The following is a 26,675-nucleotide window of genomic DNA, read 5'->3' on the forward strand; positions in this document are numbered from 1 at the left end:
AGGCGAAGCTCATATAAGACTACTTTCACATCTGCGTTTTTGCTGTCCGGTTTTGAGATCCGGCATGGGATCTCAAAACCAGAGCAAAACGTATCCATCTGAATAATACAACCGGCTGCATCCGTGACTGAACATGCCGGATCCGCCACTAAAGCCACTGTAAGTCAATGGGCCCAGTGTCCGAAAAAAAATTGATCCGGTACCATTGACTTACATGGTTTTCGGTGCTGAATCCCGCATGTTCAGATTCCCATGCTGCACACAAAAACGCTGCTTGCAGCGGTTTTGTGTCCGGCATGCGAACGCGACAAACCAGAACGGAATGCATTCTGACGCACTCTGTTTCGGTTTGTTGAGTTTTGTCCCGATTGAAGCGTTTTCCTCCGGTTTTGAGATCCTCTGTCGGATCTCAAAACCGGAAAGGAAAACACGGATGTGAAAGTAGCTTTAGACAGTCAAGGCTCCAATGGGGATCTGTATTATAGGAGTTATCAGGATTAGAAAAATATCAGAAACAGCGCCACAGCTGCCCATGGTTTGTGTCTGGTATTGCAGGTCTGATCCACTGAAGCGAATAGGACTGAGATGGAATACCACACTAGACAGGTGTTTTTGGAAGAAAGTAGTCATGTTTTTCTAACTCTGAACAACCCTTTTAAAATAAAAAAAAATGCAGCTCTGTAATAGGAAATTGGCCGGTTAGCTAAAGGCAGTTCATTTCAACTGGGGACGAGAGAAAACATAAGGCGGCTTGTTCAGACTGGACAGAAGAGGTGCAGTTTGATTTTCACAGAAGGTGGACTGGCTGCAGAACAAAAAATCCCAAAGTATGAATGTGCCCTAAAGCCCTAAAGCAACGTCATATCCCCATTGGGTGCGCTCTAATACATGATGTCATATCGTGGAGGTATTGTCTTGGGGTATTTTAAAAAAAAAGCCAGAATGGGTTAAAAATAAAAAAAATAGTCATTGTTTACCTTACCAATCCAACGATTGGCCTTCAGATGATGCCCTGTTTCCTTTCTACTTCCTGGTCACGGCTTGTCACACAGGAAATGGCTGGAAATGCCTACTCAGCCAATCACTGGCCACAGCAGTGACCCACCCCAGGCAGTGCTTGGCTGAAAGGGCGCTTCCAGCTACTTCCTGGGTGTCAAGCAGGGGCCAGAGAAAAGAAAGCAGTGGGACCAGAGCACCCTCAGGGATAGGTGAGGTGAGCAATGGATAGTTTTCATTTCAACCCATTTTTCCCACATTTTTTTTCTAGCGGAGAATATAGTGCCTCACGGGGACACCTTATAGTGGCGCACAAACCGCCTATACTCTAGGTCTATTCTGGGGACCCTCAGGGACTGAATGTGCTGAGTGCACAATAAAAATTGACAATTTTCTTAAAGACTACCTCCTAGGAGAAGAGATAAGACTAAGGCCTCATGCACACGACCGTATTTTTTTGCGGTCCGCAAAACGGGGTTCCGTTTTCCCGTGATCCGTGACCGTTTTTTCGTCCGTGGGTCTTCCTTGATTTTTGGAGGATCCACGGACATGAAAAAAAAGTCGTTTTGGTGTCCGCCTGGCCGTGCGGAGCCAAACGGATCCGTCCTGAATTACAATGCAAGTCAATGGGGACGGATCCGTTTGACGTTGACACAATATGGTGCCATTTCAAACGGATCCGTCCCCATTGACTTTCAATGTAAAGTCTGGAGTCCCTTTTATACCATCAGATCGGAGTTTTCTCCAATCCGATGGTATATTTTAACTTGAAGCGTCCCCATCACCATGGGAACGCCTCTATGTTAGAATATACTGTCGGATATGAGTGAGATCGTGAAACCTCATTTCCGACAGTATATTCTAACACAGAGGCGTTCCCATGGTGATGGGGACGCTTCTAGTTAGAATATACTACAAACTGTGTACATGACTGCCCCCTGCTGCCTAGCAGCATCCGATCTCTTACAGGGGGCCGTGATCAGCACAATTAACCCCTTAGGTGCCGCACCTGAAGGGGTTAATTGTACTATCATATCCCCCTGTAAGAGATCAGGGCTGCCAGGCAGCAGGGGGCAGACCCCCCCCTCCTCCCCAGTTTGAATATCATTGGTGGCCAGTGCGGCCCCCCCCCCCTCCTCCCTCTATTGTAATAATTCGTTGGTGGCACAGTGTGCCCCCCCCCTTCCTCCCTCTATTGTAATAAATCGTTGGTGGCACAGTGTGCGCCCCCCATTGGCCCCCCCTCCCTCTATAGCATTAACAACATTGGTGGCTAGTGTGCGGCCTCCCATCTTCCCCCCCCCCCCCCGATCATTGGTGGCAGCGGGTTACTAGCAATAGTACAATAGTAAAGATTCATACTTACCTGGGAGCTGCGAGGTTCGTGTCCGGCCGGGAGCTCCTCCTACTAGTAAGTGACAGTTCATTTAGCAATGCGCCGCACAGACCTGTCACTTACCAGTAGGTGGAGCTCCCGGCCGGACACTAACATCGCAGCAGCAGCCTGGAGCAGGTAAGTATGAATCTTCTACTATTGTACTATTGCTACGTAACCATGGCAACCAGGACTGTAGTAGCGTCCCGGTTGCCATGGTTACCGATCGGAGCCCCAGCGATTAAACTGGGTCTCCGATCGGAACTCCTCTGCCACCAATGATGGGGGGGGGGGGGGGGGGAGAGATGGGAGGCCGCACACTGGCCACCAATGTTGTTAATGCTATAGAGGGAGGGGGGGCCGATGGGGGGCGCACACTGTGCCACCAACGAATTATTACAATAGCGGGAGGGAGGGGGGGGGGCGCACACTGTGCCACCAACGAATTATTACAATAGAGGGAGGGGGGGGGCCGCACTGGCCACCAATGATATTCAAACTGGGGAGGGGGGGGGGGAGGGTCTGCCCGGGGGGGAGGGTCTGCCCCCTGCTGCCTGGCAGCCCTGATCTCTTACAGGGGGCCGTGATCAGCACAATTAACCCCTTCAGGTGCCGCACCTGAAGGGGTTAATTGTGCTGATCACGGCCCCCTGTAAGAGATCGGGTGCTGCCAGGCAGCAGGGGGCAGTCTTGTACACAGTTTGTAGTGTATTCTAACTAGAAGCGTCCCCATCACCATGGGAACGCTTCTGTGTTAGAATATACTGTCGGTTCTGAGTTTTCACGAAGTGAAAACTCAGCTTTGAAAAAGCTTTTATGCAGACGGATCTTCGGATCCGTCTGTATAAAAACTAACCTACGGCCACGGATCACGGACACGGATGCCAATCTTGTGTGCATCCGTGTTCTTTCACGGACCCATTGACTTGAATGGGTCCGTGAACCGTTGGCCGTGAAAAAAATAGGACAGGTCATATTTTTTTCACGGCCAGGAAACACGGCTCACGGATGCGGCTGCCAAACGGTGCATTTTCCGTTTTTTCCACGGACCCATTGAAAGTCAATGGGTCCGCGAAAAAAAACGGAAAACGGCACAACGGCCACGGATGCACACAACGGTCGTGTGCATGAGGCCTAAACATGAGAGCAGACGGGAAGATGACATCAGCACGTCAACATGTCAAGACATTTCCTGCAAACATGTCTCCTTAGGACTGAAGGAGCAACGATAGAACTTTTTAGTCACATAGATTGTAAGATGCAGCCAGAAGTGACAAGCGTAAAGTGACATTTCCTCCACACTACAGTAAGTCTGGAAATGAATGGTAAAAGTAAACTGAACATTTCATGGAATGGGATTTTCTGCAGCTTCTGAAACAAACATTTTTGTAGAAATAATGCAGAGAGCTCAGGAGTTCATTTCCAGAGGCAGCGCTTAGCAAAGGGCGTAGGGCTAAGCATTCCTGGTCTCCCGCTGCAGTGGGGAAGGGCTCCTGCTACAGCCAGTAGCCATACAGAAAGACAGAGGTTGGTGAGAAGGGGAAGAGAATGGCCGATCTCCTTGGACACATATAGGAATCCATCATATATTTCTCACTGTTGTGACTGTAGATTAGGATCAAAGGAGAGGAGGAGATTGGGGGCGGCCAAGAAAGTATGGATTTTTTTGGTGAAATTTCTACAGTTGCAACAAAAAGTAAATGAACCCTTGCAAATTACAGAGCTTGGATTTCTGGTCTGTTCTTTAAGTCACAATTATAGACAAACACAATGTAACTGAACAAATAGCACAAGACACTTGTCCTGCTCATGTCTTTTACTGAGCACACGGATCAAACATCCACAGTGCAGAGAAAAAGTAAGTGAACCCTTGAATATAATAACCTATAGTGTAGATCTCACTTCAGCAACAATCACCTCTGCCAATAGTTTCCTGGAACTGCAAATAAGATTTTCACAACACTAAGGAGGAATTTTGGACCATTCCTCTATGCAGATGTTTCAGTTCATTAATACCCTATTTCTGGGATGTCTTGTGTGCACAGCCCTCTTCGGGTCATCTCTCAGCATCTCCAAGGCTTGAGAGCAGAACTCTGGTTTGACCTTTGAAAAAAACAAATCTTTTTTCAGCCATTCTTTAGTTAATTTACTTGTGTGCTTTGGGTCATTGTTTTGCTGCATCACCCAACTTCTCTTCAGCTTGTGATCATGGACCCTGCTCTTACATTCTCCAGTTATGGACCCTGCTCTTACATTCTCCTGCCCCAAGCCATGATGCTCCCTTCACCAGTCCGAATCTATGATGTCCCCTTCACCAGCTCCAATCTATGATGTCCGCTTCACCAGCCCCAATCTATGATGTCCTCTTCACCAGCCCCAATCTATGATGTCCTCTTCACCAGCCCCAATCTATGATGTCTTCTTCACCAGCCCCAATCTATGATGTCCTCTTCACCAGCCCCAATCTATGATGTCCTCTTCACCAGCCCCAATCTATCATGTCCTCTTCACCAGCCCCAATCTATGATGGCCCCTCTACTGGTCCCAAATATCTGATGTCCCCTCCAAAAGCCTGAAACCATGATGCCCTCTCTACCAGCCCAGCCTCTCTCCACCAACCCCAAACCATGATGCCCCCTCCATCCCCTCTATTTATTTGTACATTTGAGCTTTTCCTTTTGTCTTGAGCCAATGTTTCGTTCATCTCTATAAATACCGTCCTCGCTGTTTCCAAGTTATTTGTTCCGTCACTTTGTATCATTCCTTCCTTTTCTTTTTCGTGTTAATGTCTTCTTACTTCTTGGGCCCTGCAGGTTGGAAATACATTACTTGACTTTCCTTCATGCAGAATATTTTAATGATTTCTGTACCTAGTGGTCGTATGTGTCCTTTTGCCTACGTTTTGCTAAGGGGAATCCACTGTTCTCATTAACTTCAGTACATAGACTTAAACGTCATTCATTTAGCCCCGTGTAGAGAAGGCCTCTGCTCTACTATGTACATATCTCTTCTTACTGCTGCCTTCAGCCGACTTGGTACTTGCTGGCTTTAGGGGTAACTTCTATTGTAGACATTAATAGAAAAAAATAGCAATCACGTCATTAGTTTAATTAACCTCGCAGCAATTCTTCTTTATCCAGGCCCCTCTCATGCCAAATTAGGATTTAAAATGTATTAGTGTGGGTCACACTGACTCTCTATCTTTCCTCTTCCCTAATTTAACATATGTATGACCTGGATATGATCCAGATGGCCAATATCTTATAACGTGTCACTTTATAGAATACGTCATGAATATATTATTTTCTATATTAGTATTATGTATATTAGTATTCCATGGGGCTTACCATCAAACTGGGCAACAAAGATGAGCAAAACGTTCCAATTTCCCACTATGTAACCATTTATACCTCATAAAGGACAACGGGCCCGTATTTGAGCCTCCATTTCCATTTGACGTAGGTTTAGCTCATATTTACTTCAAACCCACCTATAATAACGGCTTCCTATATAAAGTCTTAAAGAGAATATCTCTTGTGTTTAATTTTAACCTTAAGTCTGGAAAAGAGAAAAAAAAGTTTTTTGTTTTGTTTGTTTATTTATTTTTAGTTGAAACCATTTATTTATTTATTTTAAACTTCACTGGGCGGCCATATTGGAGACTTGCACTTCTTTTCTTTACAGTGCAGTGGGGTGGGAGCGCTTTATGGCAGCTGCGATGGATGGAATTTAATTTACAGAGAAAAGTCATATATTACTACGGTCTCCAGGAAGGATGGAGGACAGAACCGGCCCCCAGAGACCAGGGAGTGACATGGTAGATGCATGCATGTGCAGTGTATAGATCTGCCTTATGCAGTATTTTTAGTCCGGCTGCCTCTCGCCGTGCGCTGCCGTGCCGCCGGCGGAACTCTGCTCCCGCCCCATTATAGTCAATGGGGACGGAGCGGCAGTCCGGGGGCACACATGAACTAGCGGCAGGACGGATCCGACAGGCTGTTCACCCGCTGGAACAGCCTGCCGGAGTCCCCTGCTGCTAATGTGAAACAACCCTTAGGGTCCATTCACACGTCCGTATGTGTTTTGAGGGAAAGACGCTCAAAGGCTGCCAGCTTCCTCACCGCGCCTGCGCCGAATACTGAACGGCGTGAGATTTCGCCAGAGCACAGGGCTGGCAGACAGATTTGAGCGCTGCCTGGCCCTGTCAATCAGGACTTGGAGGGAGGCGACAAAGGTGGGAGAACGGAGCCTCTAGGAGCAGGAACATCGCCCCCCTATAAAAGTTAGATTTCTGGCGTAACGGGGGCACAGATACAAGTAGGAATAGGCTGGTTAGGTTTAGCTGACATTAGTACATCGCTAATATCAGCTAGCTTAATAGGGTTAAATCTAGTGACAGAAACCCTTTAAGTATTGGTTTATTATAAATATATTCCCAAATACCTTTTATTAGTTATAATGCCTGGTTTTGTCTGGGGAGCAATCATTAGGAGAAATAAAATGGCTGCCGTCCTATTAGTACACAGAAAACCTGTCCTAATCACACAGCAGGACTTCACAACACTGAGTTAGGGTCCATTCACACGTCCGCAATTCTGTTCCGCATTTTGCGGAACAGAATTGCGGACCCATTCATTTCTATAGGGCCGCACGATGTGCGGCCCGGATCCGGAATTGCGGATCCGCACTTCCGGGTCCGCAATTCCGTTCCTGCAAAAAATTGAACATGTCCTATTTTTGTCCGCAATTGCGGACAAGAATAGGCATTTTCTATTAAGTGCCGCAGATGTGCAGTCCACAAAATGCGGAACGCACATCAACGATGTCCGTGTTTTGCGGATCCACGGATACATGTGAATGGACCCTTAAAGAGCTGCCTCATCATCTGCTCTGCTTTCCAGGGATTATGATCCTGAATAGAGTTTAATATGATCTTCAGCTGAATCTCTGTAGGAATGGAGTCCATGAGGAGACATGAAGTACAGACGGGCCAGACTGTGGTAATGTGGGGCTGTGGTAATGTAGACTGGATACAAGAGCTGCTGCTCATTATCCCCCCCCCCCCTTCCTCTCTCTACTTCATGTCTCCTCATAAACTCCATTCCCACAGAGATTCAGCTAAAGATCTTATCATCTGTATTCAGGACAAGTGGGAGAGGAGGATGAGGCAGCTCTTTAGCTCAGTGTTGTGAAGTAACTTGTCCTGCTGTGTGATTAGGACAGGTTTTGTTTGTGCTAATAGGACTGTCCCCTCTCCGGACATGTCTGTGTTAGTAATTACTTACATTCTCCATGCAACAGTAATTCTGGAGAATCTTTTCATATAAGCTATGTTGTGGCATTCCTCTATTATTCCTGCTAGACGTTTATAAATGAATGGCCAGAAATGAAGGTCCGCCTGGGTGTTACCTGTTGGGGGTGTGTCCTGTACAGTCTGCCACCGGCAGCACTGATTGGATAGTGTCCTACGATGTAGGATACTCCCCAAACTGGTGACATCCAGGAGGACTTTTATTGCAGACTGCTGGCGGCAGGGATAATAGAGGAACGGCAAAACATAGAGAGTGATAAGATAGAGAGGGTCCAGCATTATTATTACAAGGGGAATGCGAGCAGTTACTAGAACAGACATGTCAGGAGAAGGAACCCGTTCCCTTTAAGCGTCAAGCTGACATTTGCTACATTTGTATTTAATTACCTAAAGGGAAATAAAGCAAAACAAACAGCACCCATACAAATCATTGGATGGTCCTTAGGAGAACCATTCGAAGATGGGCTTTAAATGTCAGATAATTCCCGTCCTGATGGCAGCAGTTTTGCCAAAATGTTGATTGCAGCCTGCCTCATTTTCAGCGCTCACCGAAAACGAAAAAAAACCTCCTGATGACACGATTTTGAATCAAGTGATTATTTATAATGAAAGTTACCAGATGCTTCTGGGTCATTAGGAGCAGCTGAGATGTGATGATTGAGCATTTGCATCACCGCAATGAACCGCGCTGCACTGAGGTTTGGGTGGATCTGTGTCGAGTTCATCAAGCGTAGCTCAGGGCTGTGCACCAAACGAAATCCAACCAGAGCACAAACACAGTGTCTGATGATCTGATCACCTCACACACCGGTACCAAGCACTGGACATGCACATCTCAAATCATCACATACATAGAGATCCAAACAATATTGTAAAAAGGCCCAGAAATGCAGGAGACTCACCTTACCGATCCCATCCCGAGGTCCCTGCTGGGCTCCTTTTCTGGTCCCTCACAGGAGGTGACCTCTCATTGAGCCATCACTAGGCTTGACTTCACCTGGAGAAAATATTTATATTGTTGCCCAGCCCTGCTTCTAAATCCACTGGCCAAGGCTTGTTAACTCCTCACCTGGCACTCAGCACATGCCCCTCGCTCAACCAATCACTGACTGTAGTGGTCACCCGCCTTAGCCAGTGATTGGTCCAGTAGCCCTTTCTTTTGACCAGAAAGAAGAACCTAGGAATAATAGAGGAATGGCACAACTAGAAGACTATTGAGGCCAGGAAGCGTGGTAATGGGAGCAGCATGGGATGGTATGGTGAGTATCATATCTCTTATTTTTTACTTATTCTGACCATATTAGCAAACCGTTAAATTGACCAGACAGATCCTTTAAGAATAGTTAAGTATTTTTGAGCTATCATCACATATGGGCTTTTTTCATGTCCATACTCAAGTACACTGTCTTACCTATCAGTTTGAGGTTCTCCGATCATGGAGATAGGCGAAGGGTGCAGTGGTAATAATTGCCCCCAGTACCATGTGACCCCTCCAGAATTATAAGAGGCACATGGTACTGGGGGCCCTGTTACAGATTTTTGCATTTGAGCCCAAGTACGTCAAGCTATGCCTCTGAGATACGTCAGGAACAGCAGATGTCCAATGTCTTGGGCTCAACCAGGGGAAATGTAGGACAGCTTTGAACACCTTGGCTAATACTTGTGATGTTCTTCACATCTACTTTGGTCATGATGCGTGATATGAGATTCCTACCCAATTAATAATCTGTTCCACTGGCAACTTAAGGTGGGAATCCATCACCTGGTCCATATGGGCTAGCATTAAGTATATTTTTTACAATAATCACAACTTTAGGAAGGATTCTAGAGCTAGATCAGCTGACTTGAAGTGGCCAACAGATGCACTAACGATCGGCATTTGACTGTACCATTGGCTGATGCCACCACTAGTGATGAGCGGCATAGGCAATATTCGTTTTCGTGATATTTCGTAAATTTTTCGCATAATATTCGCAATAAATTAGCGAATTCTAGAATTTGTGATCTCGTCATTATTTTTGCAATTGCTCAAATCGGCACTAATGATGCGCATATTTTTCGAGCAATACATGCAACTTCGCATTTGATCAGGTCTGAGTAGATATTAGTGGTTGGTGCACTAAGTATTGTTGTGACATCACAGCGCTATGTCTGTAGCTGTATGTATGGACACTAATCCCTATCACACTGCCTAACACTCTGCACTGGAACCTATCAGCTACACTATATCAAGATATAACCTACAATGACTATCTCCCACTAACTATCTGTATTATATATATGAGATAACTAACTATCTAATGAAATTGGATAAGGAATAGGATCCAGATGAAAGCACAGAGTTCAGCAATGTCACTGATCTCTCTCATAACTGCACAAAACTGCAGAAAATGGCTGCTGGGGAGGTTCTTATATAGTAAGGGGGAGGCAGCTTTCCTATTGGTTGCTAGGGATGTTGCTAAGCTCAGACAAAGACATTGCAGCCTTCTCATTGGCCCACAAGCAAGAAGGGAGGTTACTGATGAAAAAAAATCTTGAATATTCACGATTACGAATATATAGCACTATATTCTACATCTTCGCGAATTCCCAAAGTGCCGATATTTGTGATAAAAATTTGCGATTAGAATATTTGCGATCAACACTACAAACTACACTACAAACATATATAAAAGGATTGCCCGGTTCTGCAAGAAAATAAAAATAACTGAACACATTTTAGAGACTGTTATGGCCAACAACCAGCCACTAAGCCCAACACGACAGATCAACGGTCACTGATAAGTCAACTAGACAACCCAATGGGGCCAAATAATGGTCAAAAGTAGGAGGAAATGGATGAAAGCTACCAATATTTACAGTATCTCCAATGTATAGCTGGCTTTACGGTGGCCATACCCATCACACGGTGACAGCTATTTCTTCCAAGCCCATCATAAAGACCAATCCAACATATCTGATCCTTCTTTGCCCAGACATTCGCCACAGGAATAGTGGGAAGGACCCATAAATATTAGATTCACAGTCAATCCCAATGATAGTTTCAGGAGAGTTTTGTCTAATGTGTATGGTGTGCCATAAGTCAGACAGTTTATGGCAGGAAGCTACTGCATGTAACCTAATAATCGTCAGTGGATGGATGACCAGGACTCTTGGCGAATACTTGCCATGATCATAGGGGTTCAGGCCGAAACCTCGCCCAATGGCTGCCCCGTTAGACAAGTAACGCTGAGGTTTACCTTCAAAATAATGCGCTCATTGGCCTCTGCGGGTTTCAGACAGATTTGGACTCCAGCCTATCCATTCCCCTAATTTCTCCAATCAGGGGGTTAAATATCAACACCATTATTGGTAAAAGACACAGTTTTGGTCAAAACTGATAAAAACCTCTTATGGTTATGACAATCTATGTACAATCAGTACCACATCACCAGTTGTAGAGGAGTCGGCAACCCATTGACGCTGCCGTCTTTCTCTTACAAGGGATGTTAGGTTGGGGGTAGATGAAAATATTGCATCTCACTTCTGATTTTGTACTGTGGTCGCCGCTCCCCTCCAATATACTCCTCTTACCGCTCAGTATTGAAATCCTGTCTGTATAGTGGTAGCTAATTTGCAGGACTGCAAACCATGTGGATATTTCAGAGTAATTCATGAATTTATTTCCACAACTGCATCTCTATGGAAATTACTTGGGAGTCCAACAATAAAAATAAAATATACCGCCGATGCATGTGGCCATTTAGTCGTAATGAATATCTCTATACAGATGTATTGATTTACTTAACCTAGCTGTTTACCGAGGCCATAAAACCAGGAATCGGGATGCAGACGTCAGACGTAATTCTCAATTCCCAGGACTGCTATGTATGTGCTGCAATTTCCACCGGGAAGGATCATGAAAAAAAAAATAGCTGCCTGTAATGTGCCTTTAAATAAATTATAGTGTCGTATAATCCCGTGTTATTGCAAATAAAAATGTTGGATCTTTCTATTTCTTAAATTGCATCTATCTGGAATCCTTCTGTGCAGAGGCAGCTTCCGTTATCTTACTCAGTATCGGACCTGAAGGGTGCACCCGGCATCTGTACTGGACCACATGTGAAATCTGGGACCAAGCTCCCCGTCCACCATGTGTCATTCACAGTACTGGAGTCTTATTATGTTATAGAGGGGAATTTGGGTCTCCTCTGTCACCATGGCCAGGGTGCAACTTCTACCCCGCATAGCTATGCCCCTCTGCTGCCGTTCCACACACAGGACACATCATCAATAAGACCTAATAAGTTATCCGTGAGTCGCTCCATAACAAACAGAACTTAGGGGCAAGTGGTGGTCGGCAACCTGAACCTGGGTTTGTCTGAACCTTTGGTCCTATTATTGCGTCAAAGCCTTTGGGTAACGAAGGATCCTCTGGAGGAGAAGTCTAAGGCCGACCATACAGATAAGATAGATGTCGGCCAAAAGCTTGTTTGGCTGACAACTAGAGATGAGCGACGTTATGAAAACTTTGATTTGGCTGTTTCGCCGAATTACACAAAGAAATTGTATAAGTAGTGGGCGCAATGATGGCCCCCCCCCCATCATTGAAGCCCTCAGATGCATCTGAAATAAAAATGGAGGCCTTTCAGGTTTAAAAAAACAAAACAATACTCACCTCATCTGTTTGAGTGCGAAGAGGCCGTCGCAGCCATCTTCATTGAAGATCCTGCTCGAAATCTTGCACGATGCGTGATGACGTCATCACTGTGGCCGGCCTTGTAACGTCATACGTCACCGCACACAAGGTTTTGTGCAGGATCTTCAATCAAGATGGCCACGAAGGCCTCTTCGCACTCAAACGGATGAGGTTAGCATGTTTTTTTTTTGTTATTTTTTTCAATTTCAGGGAATATTGATTTGTTACCATGAAGCACGAGGAAATTCGGCTTTGCGGCAAATGGAATTTTCCCTGAAATTCGGAACACAATCCACTTTGGATCCTTTGCATTCACTCAACACTACTGACTACTAACTCTCCTGATTCCCCTCATACAAGTACATGCTTCGCTTGGCCAAAGAAGCACATGTATTCCCAGTAGAAAGGGATGAGGAAGCCACTGCCAGACTCTTCTGTTCCTTCCAGACACTTCTAATCCTTCCAGACTCTTCTGTTCCTTCCAGACTCCTCAGGAATTGTCTTTTCTCCCCAAAAACAAAATGCCCGATCCTATCACCACCGACATCTGCCATTAGGATGAACCTATAGACCTGAGATGGTCAACAAGTCCTGCGGAAATTGGCAGGTTCAGCCAACATGTATGGCCAGCTTTACCATACCAACCTCCTTCTACTTATCATGGGGTAGTATTACCATCAGTGAAGGATATATTTAGACAAAAGATCAGCTGCCAACACAATCATCACAAGTGAGTGACAGCTCAGCTTTATTCACTCGTTCTGAGCCCAAATCAGGTGAGAAAAAAATTGATTTCGCAAATCCATTTAATCATGTCTGAAGCAGAACTTTCATTGACCGGAGTCCATTCATAGGACAGCGGAAGAACACGAAGGGCAGTAGGAACTTCTCATCCCACAAACTCAACCAAAAAATTCTGCTCTTGCTTTCTTTAACCCTCTCTAATGGTAGGTTTATTGCTGCAGATTTCTGGCAATGCTTCATCATTACAGGAGAATGACACAATAGATTCTGAGCTACGAGCGTAACTTTCCTTTAAGAGCGTACAGCTGCTGATTCAACAAGAAAAGCTCTAGGACAAAAACAAGTGAAGCTACTGTTTGAAGGAAGTAATTAGAAAAACAGATGGGATCTTCCATGCAGTTTGGCTTACTTAGGCTGTGTGTGAATGCTTTGCTGATCAAAGTCTTCAATGTATGATAAGACTCAAAGCTGTTTTTTTTAAGACATTTCCATTGGGTAAAATAAATAAAGTCTTAGGACTTTTTATAAAGCATATTGTAAGTTCAGGAGATAGTTCCACCATGACAAATATTCAGAATGTCATGTAAAACCAAGGCCAATGGGGTACAATAGCAACATCATCATGACCAGTGGGGTAGCCTACCAACATCATAATCAATTGTATACAAGACCAGGACCAGTAGGGTACATTACCAAGACCATGACCAATAGGCTACATTAAAAAGACTATAAACTTGGGGCTACATTACTAAGACTATAACCAATAGGCTACATTACAAAGACTATAACCAGGGGTCTACATTACCAAAAACATAAACAGGGGGCAACATTTCTAAGACGATAACCAGGGGGATACATTACCAAGACCATGACCAATAGGCTGCATTACCAATACAACAACCGGGGACCACATTACCAAGACCATGACCAGTGGAGTATATTACCAACACCACAATCAATAGGACACATTAACAAGACCAGAACCAGTCGGGTACACTACCAAGACCAGGACCAGTGGGGTACACTACCAAGACCATGACCAGTAGTGCATATTAAAAAGACCGCCATAAGTGAGATATATTAACAAGACCATTCTCAGTGGGATACATTAACAAGCCATGGAATATCTAAACAAGATTATGACCAATAGGGTAAATTCCCAAGACTATAATCAGTGGGTTCAGTTACTAATACCATGACCAGTGGGGTATGTTATCAAGGCCACAACCCATAGACTACATTACCAAGACCATAACCATTGGGCTACCTTACCAGGACAATGATCAATTGGGTATATTATCAAGATAAAAGCAAATGGGGAACAATTTCAAGAATAATAGGGTACATTATCAAGACTATAAACAGGGGGGCTACATTACCAAGACCATAACCAGTCTGGTATATTATCAAGACCACAACCAGCAGGCTACATTACCATGACCAGTGGGGTCCAATATCTAGACAAAAAACTAATTCAAGACTAATGGAGTACTTTGCCCATATCAAGACCAACTGCATACTTTACCAAGACCAAGATCAAATTAGTGCATTACCAAGAGCAAGACCAATGGAGAACATTGCCAAGATCACAATCAATTGAGTATATTGTCAAGATCAAGGCCGATGAGGTGTATTGAAAATACCAAGAACAATAGGGTACATTACCAAAACCAATGGGGTAAATTACTAAGACCTAGGAGGTACACAATTAAGCAAGTGCATTGCCAAAACCAAGACCAGTGGGGTGGTTCGCCAAGGTTGAGACCAATGGGGTATATTACCAAGACACGGATCAATGGAGCTAGTTGTCAAGACCAATTATACCAGTCATAGAGTTAAATTGTTATCTGCTGGGGCAAAGGTAAATGGGTTCCCTGCTGGTGCTTGTTTCTTGTCCTACTCATTCTTTGTGGCCCTTGAGCTGCTTCCCCCCTTCTTTATTTGCTGATGGGAAGGTCCCTGTTGAGACAAAGGCTTCTTCCACATTCACAGATGAAGGATGGAGCAAACTGTTTTTGGGCTTCCCTCTTTCAAGGAACCCAAAGCAGCGATCATTGATAACGAGTTGTCTGCATTGGTCTATCCCTTCAACATATAAGGGTCATACATCTAACATGTCAGCATCTGCAAGATACAAGTGGAAGAAGTGATGGCAGGAGCTGTAGTAAAATATTCATTGAGGAAACAGCTGCAGTCAGCACTTCTGTGCGATGTGGGTCACAAGTGCTCTCGGCAGGTTAGATTTACAGCTTGGAGACGTCGCAGGACATCAGCTGCCCAGAAGGGCCATTGCTATGACAAGCACACAGAGACCTCTTTCCCCGGCCATAACTGTCAATCAGGCTCATGCGCTCAATAGCGAGGTGCTAAGAGTTTTCTGGTTTGCATCCTCTTGAGGAAACGCTATACGGAGAGACAGGTTGGGAACAGTCCATGTGCATTATATCGGGAAATCGCACAAATAGCAATTCCCTAATATATTGGTAATAGCTAAACATTCAGCACTGATAAGCTTACCATGCCCCCATCACTGCAGACGATATAGACTGTAGATGCTGAATGAAAGACTATGTCCACCCTTGAACACTATTATCACTCCGGATTGTACTCCAGAGCTGCATTCATAATTCTGCCAGTTGTCTTTAGAAAGTGTTTTTTTTATTTATAATTTTTTTTTGGCATCTTCACATAAATGTGTTCAACCTGTTCTGATTTTGGGTTTTATGTTTTCTTCTCCAATCACATCCAAAGTAAATATTCTGCTCCTTACTGCAGGGAATGTATCTATAGCTAAGCGATGTTGCAGGCTGAGCCTCTTATCATATAATATATCAGTGGGTGTACACAGGATTGCCGCATCGCGCAGAGCTGCAATCCTTCACCCTTAGAACTCGTTGGGCTGCACAGAGGGGCACATGGAGTTTTTTCTTGCTGTACCCTCCATCCATTCATATGAAGTGCTTTGTGTCGTTATACAGATGGGGCCAAACTCAGCTCTGCTACATCTACAGAATATCAAGGTCTACTATTTGTATTCCTGTTTTAGAAAACCAGCAGAATTCTAAATTAAGCTTTGGGTGTGAATGGAGAAGAACCTTAGAATGTATTTTATGTGTGATAGATTTAATGTGACTGCACATGTGATTCTATATCACACCCGGGTCCTGCCGGGGCCAAATGCACATGGTAAGTGGGGGCCGTATTCCAGATCTTGCACTCTGTATGCAGTAATGGAGTCTATCCTCCAGGACTTTCCGTTTCACTTGGGGAAAGATGCAGAAGTGAAATCCTGTCTGGCGTCATTAGTGAGAAGGTCCTGCGGGGCGATGTTCTGTGATATTATTAGCTTTCACTTTAATTAAGAAGATGAAATAACATTTATAATGGACTCTATAGGAGAACTCCTCATTTATACATCCTGTAAGATAAGGCTGGCATACAGCAGCGTTCACACTGATAAATCATGTCCAGTATATAGGATCAAACTATCAAAGGTCTTAGTTATTTCATCCATCGGCCGATTTCCTTTCCATTTCGGTGCAATGTTTTCGAGCGCTGAATTGATGTGCGGTTAAAGTCTGCAACAATGTATCGTAACATAAAACAAGTGACTGCGCATGGATTTGGTAAAAAATCTTCCATTGCTGTAGGTTTACAACTAGTAGCGTAACTAGAACTGACTAGGCCCCACCAGTAACCCCCTCCTCCTGTGCATCCCCTCCTCCCGCGGCTAGTCAAGATGGCTCTCTCAGACCGTGCCCGGCAGCCGCTCCGTCAGTCTCCTACACATGCTGTACATACTGTATGTTACTGTATATAATGTCATTGTATAATACTGTTGAGGGGGCCCTTGTAGTAAAATCTTTCACTCCTGCTCCTGGGTGGGCTCCTTCTGAGTTCGGGCCCCGTAGCAGCCACTTCCCCTGCTACCTCTATAGCTAAGCCTGTGAGGAGTGATCCTGCTCTCATGTGCTTCTTTAAACCTGAATCATGGAGACCCGTAAGTCTGCACAGGGGCTGCATACACAAAACGAGACATCCTGAAACCTCGCTTCCTTTTTATACATTTACTTATTTTCGATCCACTGGTGCAAGATATACAATGTGATTATTGAAAGGATTCCTCAGACTCATGGCTGGATAGGTTCAATAATCTTAAAGGGGTTTGAGGGACTTATCCTTATCTATCTATCTAATATCTATCTATCTATCTCTTATCTATCTATCTCTATAAAAAGAGATATCCACCAGCAATTCAAAAAAATTGGGTCACTGTTGCTAAATTTTTTCAAGCTGGTATAAGTTTCCTGAGACTGGAGACAATGGTCGGCACGGCAGAACATTACACAGGCTTTATATGCTCCAATATATTCGCACTCGAGAATTTTCAGCAATAGTAAGGGGTAGGCAACTTTTCTATTGGTTGCTATAGATGTTGCTAAGCGTTGACAAAGCCTTCTCATTGGCCCACAAGCTAGAAGAAGGGAGGGACGATCACCTGATGTGTACGGTGTTTAAAAAAAACAAAAAAAACTAATATTTGATTTTACGAATATACAACGCTATATTCTAAATATTCGCGAATTCTCGTCATGCCGATATTTGCCATTAAAATTTGCTATTCGAATAGTCGCGCTCAACACTAATGACTAATCAAGGAAAGGAGGAATAAGGGAATGATGGAAAGAGAGAGAAAGAAAGTTAGGAAAAAATGAAGAAAAGTAGGGGAAAAAAATAATGAATTGAAGAGAAGAAGAAGAGGAGAGAAAGACTAAAAGGGAAGAATGTATAAAAAAATGAAGATAGGTGAGAAGGAAGGAAAGGAAGAAAGGAAGGAAGAAAGGAAGGAAGGACGGAAGCTCACAAACAAGGAGAGAATGGATGTGAAGAGGACAGAAGGAATAGAGGGAGGAAGGTAGGAAGAAATGAAGAAAGATGGCAAGAAAGGAGAAAAGTAAGCAAAGGAAGAAAGATAGGAACTTCCTTCCTATATTCCTTCCTTTGCTTACTTTTCTCCTTCCTTGCCATCTTTCTTCATTTCTTCCTACCTTCCTCCCTCTATTCCTTCTGTCCTTCTCTTCACATCCATTCTCTCCTGAAAGAAAGGAGGATGAAAGAAAGAAAAAGAAAGAAAGAATCATAAATCATACAGTAAGTTTAGGAAGAGGATGTAAATATGTAGTCGTACATTTGAAGTACATCAGTGTATCATTTGGTCTCTCTCTTCTGATTGGTTACGTTTTGTGGTTTGGTTCACGGGGCCGATAGTTTTCTCTTTCTCTCAGGAATCTTATGATGAGTTATTATCAGTATTGTTTTTTTACACATATAAAGTAAACAGCGCGACCGTCACATGGTAACGAGGGGATAATTACACTGCATTAGACTGAGATCTTCTACTCAAAATATTTACAAACAAATTAGTGCAGACGAGTCACCGGTTTCCCCTCCAGCACCCAAGGGGTGCAGCGCTCGGTTCTGGTCCCTCCTTATTATCTCTTTTATTGTGTGAGAAGTCAAGGTCAACCATCATGAAGTAGAGATCTATGGGCGGGGACTTCCCAGCACGCTGCACATTTTTCCGATTAATTAAATTTAGTTTTATGTGTTTAGATCATCTTGTAGGGATCACCCACCTGTGGCACTATGGCTGTTGGTCCTCATTGCAGTACCCTCATGACACTATAGGTGCCACTACTTCATAGAAAGTAGGTGTCACTACTTCATAGAGCTTTTATTGGCCTTTGATGCTTTAAGGATGGTTTACTTCCGGGATTAACCTGCTCTTTACTACTGACCCCCCCCCCCCCCTCATTTTGTCTTTTTTTTTTTTTATGGAGGCCTCTTTCTCCGTTGTAAGCTCTTCTTCCCTGGGGGCAAAGACATCCATATTTCATAGCCTCTCATCTCCAATCCTCAGGTACCCCCAACAGGTGAGGTTTGGGGGATATCCCATAGAACTCTAATAAATTCTAATAAATCCTGAAAACATTACTTGTTGAGGGCTGGAGTGGAGAAACATTTGAGAACCACTTGCATTCAGAAGTCATGGCCATCAATTTAAAGACACTGGAGAAGCTGTATTACTTATACTGTATCTACCAGTTGGGTTGTAAAGAGGTCCTCTGCTTTTGACAATCCCTATTTGTTAGAATGGTCTCTTGACAATATCTGATCACAATGTGTCTCCCTTCTGGGATGATCCAGCTTTAATCTGTGAAGAAACCTGTTCAGCTATAGCACCATCACTGGAGAAATAAAGTATTGCACAGTGCCCATTCAAGTCAATGGAATGTTTGTTAATGCAGGACAGGGCAGGTCCTCCAGGACGAGAGACACTCTTTGTGACCACTCTGATGAGGATCCTGGACAGAAGACCCCCCTCTATTAACTCAGAATTTCCCTATAGGGTGCATGAACATAGTTTTTTCTAAACTCTTTAACTTCCCAGTGTGACCTTCTCATTTTTTCTTTTAAGACTGGGTAAAAATAAAAACATTATGAAGAGTCAAAACAAGGTGAACACGAGACGTCTTTGTCGAGTTAATGACATTTAAATACGTCTCTAAAGGAGGAAAAAAGACTGTAATTTAAAGATATCGGCTGAGGAATAATTCTTCTCGGGACTTTTTTGAACATAATATTTTTCATTTTCATAATCCTTAGATTAATGCTGGCCCACTTCTCAATTTGTCATTATACTGTGTGAATTTATACGCCATAAGTCCCGCCACCCTCAGACTCTTGCTCAATATCCTTAAAAGATTATACAAAATTATGTAGCGGGGAGATAGCAGCGGCCAAAAATAGACTGTTTAATGGACACGAGGATTTAGTCTCCTATAATGCCGCAAAGATGTTTGTGAAAAAAGAAGGGGATTAACTTGAGAGACGGCTGAATTTTTTAATTTTTATTTAGTTATTTATTTTTCTTTTTATAAAGAACATTATTTACCCGTAGGTCTGAGCTGTGTGAAGTGATGGAGGCATGTACAAAGCCACATGAAACGCGTTGTGAGGCGAAATTCCTGTGCACGGCTCCCTTCTTTTCTAAGATGTACTCATTATGAAATAATTGCCTCCGCTTATCTCCGGTTACAAGAAGCGCAGGGCGACTGCAGAAACCACCATTAAAATGCTAATAACGCAAAGGGATCACTGCTGGAAAGTAAACTCTCCGATGACATCACCGGCTCTGTCTGTGACCAGGCGGAGAAACTCCAGCAAAAATGTCATTGAGGAAGACAAAAAATGTTAACCGAAATGTAAAAATATTTAAAAAGTGGAGTGAAAATGTTACTAATAAGTTAATAACCCTATCCATACAGGTATGTTATGGAACTTTCCCACCATCCTACATGGCAAACCAGCTCAGCAATGTAGTGAAAGGCCAGGTGATGTATCACATCATGACAGAGGGCCTATGTGAGACAGGGGAAGGTCATGTGGCCTTTATAGGGTCTCTGTAAAGAGGGGGTCCAAGTCAGTGAGAAGTTATGCGAAGATCTTGAGTATAAAGCGCTGTGCAGAGATCCTCAGGCCAGTCTTTCTAATACAAAGCTCCAAATCTACAGCAATAGTATGCAGTTATCTTCTGAGCTCCCTCTACTGGTGGCTGTATATATCTGTATGTAGTAATCTCCTGAGCTCCTTCTAGTGGTGGCTGTATATATCTGTATGTAGTAATCTCCTGAGCTCCCTCTAGTGGTGGCTGTATATGTCTGTATGTAGTAATCTCCTGAGCTCCCTCTAGTGGTGGCTGTATATATCTGTATGCAGTAATCTCCTGAGCTCCCTATAGTGGTGGCTGTATATATCTGTATGTAGTAATCTCCTGAGCTCCCTCTAGTGGTGGCTGTATATATCTGTATGTAGTAATCTCCTGAGCTCCCTCTAGTGGTGGCTGCATATATCTGTATGTAGTAATCTCCTGAGCTCCCTATAGTGGTGGCTGTATATATCTGTATGTAGTAATCTCCTGAGCTCCATCTAGTGGTGGATGTATATATCTGTATGTAGTAATCTCCTGAGCTCCATCTAGTGGTGGATGTATATATCTGTATGTAGTAATCTCCTGAGCTCCCTCTAGTGGTGGCTGTATATATCTGTATGTAGTAATCTCCTGAGCTCCCTCTAGTGGTTGCTGTATATATCTGTATGCAGTAATCTCCTGAGCTCCCTCTAGTGGTGGCTGTATATATCTGTATGTAGTAATCTCCTGAGCTCCCTCTAGTGGTGTCTGTATATATCTGTATGTAGTAATCTCCTGAGCTCCCTCTAGTGGTGGCTGTATATATCTGTATGTAGTAATCTCCTGAGCTCCCCCTAGTGGTGGCTGTATATATCTGTATATAGGAATCTCCTGAGCTCCCTCTAGTGGTGGCTGTATATATCTGTATGCAGTAATCTCCTGAGCTCCCTCTAGTGGTGGCTGTATATATCTGTATGCAGTAATCTCCTGAGCTCCCTCTAGTGGTGGCTGTATATATCTGTATGTAGTAATCTCCTGAGCTCCCTCTAGTGGTGGCTGTATATATATCTGTATGTAGTAATCTCCTGAGCTCCCTCTAGTGGTGGCTGTATATATCTGTATGTAGTAATCTCCTGAGCTCCCCCTAGTGGTGGCTGTATATATCTGTATGTAGTAATCTCCTGAGCTCCCTCTAGTGGTGGCTGTATATATCTGTATGTAGTAATCTCCTGAGCTCCCTCTAGTGGTGGCTGTATACATCTGTATGTAGTAATCTCCTGAGCTCCCTCTAGTGGTGGCTGTATACATCTGTATGTAGTAATCTCCTGAGCTCCCTCTAGTGGTGGCTGTATACATCTGTATGTAGTAATCTCCTGAGCTCCCTCTAGTGGTGGCTGTATATATGTGTATGTAGTAATCTCCCGAGCTCCTTCTAGTGGCGACTGTATATATCTGTATGTAGTAATCTCCTGAGCTCCCTCTAGTGGTGGCTGTATATATCTGTATGCAGTAATCTCCTGAGCTCCCTCTAGTGGTGACTGTATATGTCTATATGCAGGAATCTCCTGAGCTCCCTCTAGTGGTGGCTGTATATATCTATATGTAGTAATCTCCTGAGCTCCCTCTAGTGGTGGCTGTATATATCTATATGTAGTAATCTCCCGAGCTCCCGCTAGTGGTGGCTGTATATATCTGTATTTAGTAATCTCTGAGCTCCCTCTAGTGGTGGCTGTATATATCTGTATGTAGTAATCTCCTTCTAATGGTGGCTGTATATATCTATATGCAATAGACTCCAGAGCTCCCCTAGTGGTGGCTGCAGAAAGCTAGAATCTTAAAGTCATTTTTCATCTATGACTGTGCAGGTGATCTGGAGTTCTGTGTCAGTAAAATTAAGATCTAGCCAAGTATATCAAGAAATAGAACCAACAGTACAATGTTGTTGAAAGATTACTTTAAGATGATACAGATATACTGCATCTGGTGCTCGATGGCCTACGAGTTCAGCCCACGCAATTACAATTAAGCCTGCAAAAAATGGGAATCTTGGTGCTATTTGAAGGGAACCACTGTGAAGAAAGCATAGTTTAGTGACAGAAATCCTGATGTTTGTGATCTGTCACTTCGACCTTATATGTTAACTACCATAGCGGCAGACCATGCGGCTGCTATAGGGCCCAGGGCAAAGGGGACCCAGTTGGGATCATGTCCTCTTCTACTGTGGGTGAAAACTTGGTCAGGACTCTACCCTCTAAGGCAGGGTTTCTCAACTCCGGTCCTCGGGACCCACCTACCGGTCAGGATTTGAGAATATCCCACAGAATGAATACCTGTGGTAAGTCTTGAAGCATGGATACTAATTATATTACCTGCTCAATACTAAGGAAATCCTGAAATCATGACTGGTAGGTGGTCCCGAGTTGAGAAACCCTGCTCTAAAGGAACAACTTTAGGCAAATGAGGCAGCAGAAAAAATGGCCCAAGGGTCATTGAAAAGGGTTTAGGCGGAAATCCCTTCTGGGGGAAGCCTGGTTTGATCCTTGCTATTGGGCCCTTACTTCTCTATGTACGCCACTGGTTAAACTTCACCAGAAAGGAGTCTAAAAATAAGCCTGTTACACTGGCGCCCGCTGTCCTCCAACTGCGGATTGACAGGTTCTCTTTATTACTGTCAGTAGGGATAAAACTGTCAATCAGTGGTTGGATAGTGGGGGAGGGAGCCCGCTGATCATGCTTCCTACTGGTTTTCTTTCTGGCAGCTCTCGTCACAAGTTTAATATGAATGTTCTTGAAATCGGGTGCCCTGATCTTCTCCTGTGTCTTTGTCATTTGCTGAAGTTCAGCAGTGAAAAAAGAAACGTAAATTGTTATTATTTATTATTTACTTATTGTTTTTTTTTTAGAAAATCTGATGTTTATTATTTTTTTACAATTGCAATAATAACATTTTATTAGAAATTATTACAAATAATGATAATTGTCAGGATGATGAGGATGAAAATGATCATCAGTGTTTTCACTATTTGTATTATTATTATACAAGTACATTTATTGTTCTGCAATAAACTTTTAATTTGTAATTTAATTTGTAAATTAAATAACTTTTACATTTTTGAAAGCCCTTAATCTTGTTTAATTATCGTGTAATCAAATAATCCCTGCGTGTTAAAAAAACCAGCCCCCTTACACCACTCCTGAAGGTCACAGCTTTCCGTAATCCCTCCTAAGAGATGCTTCTGACATCTTATTTCCCCCTCGGCAGGAAATAATAAATGCAGTTTCTGTTTTTTTACATGTCATGTTGTATGAAGGCAGGAATAGAAATGTCAGAAAGTGCTTGTATGTTTGCAGCTACAATCCATCATTTGTTTCAATGACACAATCAAAAACTTCTCATGGGTTTTTGCTACATCTGTTGATATGACTGATGTTCACGATGCCCCTGCTCTACAACAAGACAGTTTCCAGCGATCTATCTGCTCCATTATATTGTAGTCTTGTGATGATGACATGGATCGGCATAATATAATCAATTGTTTCCAACCATTCAAAATCTTTTCCATTGCAGAATATAAAGCTAGTGAAGAATAAAAACTTCTCATTGCTCTTGGAGTCTCTTGCACCATACAGTACTTGTGCACCTTAGATCAGGCATATAAAGGAGATGTTTCCTTCCTAATTCAGTGACAGGAAGTAGTTATATTTTCTGAGATGTTACAGAGACAGTGAGGCTCAAACCCCAGTCACTGCTTCTACAAACCACAAACTCACATTATAATTTCATCTCTCCCTTGTTATTACAATCCTCCAAACTGTTTATGTCTATGCCAAGGCTGCAGTAATCACAGGATCAACAGAGAGGAAGTAAAGGGCAGCAGTAATTCAATTCTTAAGGTTTACATTAGTTTTTTTTTCTATCCTGCAGTCCTTAGTGACATCACAAGTGGGTTTCAGAAGGTACCAACATACTTTGACATTACAAATGTGTTTCAATCAGAGTTCAGGCATCAAATTACCAGTTGATTATAAAAAAAAAAAGCTCATATCCTGCCTTGCACAGTGGACATCACTCTATCTATCTATTCTCTCCTAATCTATCTATCTTAATTAGTCTATCTATCTATATGTCTGTCTATCTATCTATCTACCTGTCTGGTTTATCCATCTATCTGCTCCTGTAGTTGAAATAAGCAGGGACAAAGTAAAGGGAAGCAGTAATACTGGTTTTCCACCTATACTGCGTATTCGTCGGCAGGATTTTTTGTATACATTTTGTACAGGATGCAAAAGTTAATTTCTTATAATTGGCTTCCATCTTTGAGTGAGAGTTGTTTGAGGAGTGGCGCTTGATCAAGGTGGTGGAGCTTAACAGTTCTTTAGGAAGCAGAGCAGTTGAGAAGGGCTCCTTCTGCAGCCAGTTGTCTTACAGCCAGAAACATGACTGTAGGCAAGAGAAGGAGATATGGTTGATATCCTAGGACATTATAGAATACTTCTTATACTTTTGGTTTCAACAAGAGGTAGAATACAATAAAAAAAATAGTAGACATAAGCGTCTTTAAATTTTTCTTTATGTAGAGTACCATTTTCTCTAGTAAGACTTGGCATGTCATTCCTTGAGACATAATCCATGGAGGCTGGAGAGCTAGGACCTCTACTGCTGCTTAGGACAATAGACACCTGGTGTAGGGTTATGACTGTTTTCTCGAGACTCTAAAAATTGCAGAAACTTTTAACTCATAACTAGGAACCAATACTAATGTAATGAAGACATTGGCAAGCCAGCAACTCATGGAGACCTATGTCTCACCTGGAAAGTCTTAAATGAGGTTTCCAGGACAAATAGAGCAATACCTAATGTATGTTCTGAGAGACTAGTACAGGACAAAGATATGCCAAAGACTAGAGTTAGCAATTCCTTAGGAGGGGGAGCTGGACTCCCACCAAAAAGAGGTTGTGTGATGGAGTGACCTAGTAAGACAGAAGATCAAGTCATAGCTGTGTAAATGAAGGAGCATCGGTGGTGTGACTAGGCGGCGTGGTGCCGGGGGCCAGGACATTACAACCTGGGGGTAGTGTGATGGATAGGAGTCCGCTGGAGGGAGGGCGGTGCGAGAGGTTGTGTCTTTAATCAGAACCAGGTGACCTGGGCTAAGGTGTAAAAGACCGCTATCCAGTTCTGCAACATTATGTTCAAGATTTGTGTCCTCCAACTGTGAGTGACTGTAACCATAATGCATGTAATGCCTCTGCGGTGTAACACTAGCGTTTTAGTTCTCCGCTATTGAGATCCGTCATAGGGGCTCAATACCAGATAAAAAGGCTTTAGTTTTGTCCCTATTCATTTTCAAAGGGGACAAAATTGAACTGAACAGAACGGAGCGCTCCAAAATGCATTCCGTTCCGTTTAGTTGCGTTCCCAGACCGGAGAGGAAACTGCAACATGTTGTCATTTGCTTTCCGTCCTGGGATGTAGAGCAAGACGGATCCAATGCAAGTCAATTGGGAAAGATCCAATAGAAAAAGGATCCGTCCCCCATTGACTTTCAGTGGAGTTCATGACGGATCCGTCTTGGCAATGTTAAAGATAATACAACCGGATTCGTTAATATCGGATGCAGACGGTCGTATTATCAGGAATGGAAACGTTTTTGCTGAAAGTAGCCTTACTTGGGCTGACAACCGCTTCATCATTAGCGCCATAGCTGAACCTTAGCAAGGGGGTCGTGGTCTATGCTAGTGGCTGTGAACGGGCTGGGGGGCCCCGACCAACTTTCACTTGGAATATTCCTTCAAAGTTATTGAAAAGAGAATAACCATCTTGTCAGATGTATTCAATGGTTACCCTGAGTTTTATAGAATGTACCATATGATGCACTAGTGCTATCCTTGAGTCACTGCCTCCAACCCCAGGGGGCGCCATGGGGCAAAACTAAAATCTGCAATAAACAAATGAGTTTTGTGAATCTGTGATGCGAGAGGTGTACAGAGGGAAGAGTTGTTTTGCTGCTGAAGATTACTAACTTGATCACAAGCAATTACACTGTTTAGACTGAATTGGATGTTTTATGCAGCAGCGGAGCAGCTGGCCCGCTCCAAC

At 43.4% G+C, this 26,675-nt stretch overlaps 1 protein-coding gene and 1 long non-coding RNA gene across 3 annotated transcripts in view; one reads left to right on the forward strand and one right to left on the reverse strand.

The window, feature by feature from the left end:
* MDGA2 (MAM domain containing glycosylphosphatidylinositol anchor 2) overlaps positions 1-26,675 on the reverse strand; it is a 427,922-nt gene that overhangs the window by 234,673 nt on the left and 166,574 nt on the right. The window lies entirely within an intron of this gene.
* LOC120982322 lies at positions 1,611-26,228 on the forward strand. The gene is made up of 3 exons (XR_005774879.1): positions 1,611-1,636; positions 4,417-4,426; positions 26,087-26,228. It is a non-coding gene; the product is annotated as an uncharacterized LOC120982322 (long non-coding RNA).

This window comes from Bufo bufo, chromosome 11 (genome assembly GCF_905171765.1).
Source record: "Bufo bufo chromosome 11, aBufBuf1.1, whole genome shotgun sequence".
Lineage (NCBI taxonomy): Eukaryota > Metazoa > Chordata > Amphibia > Anura > Bufonidae > Bufo > Bufo bufo.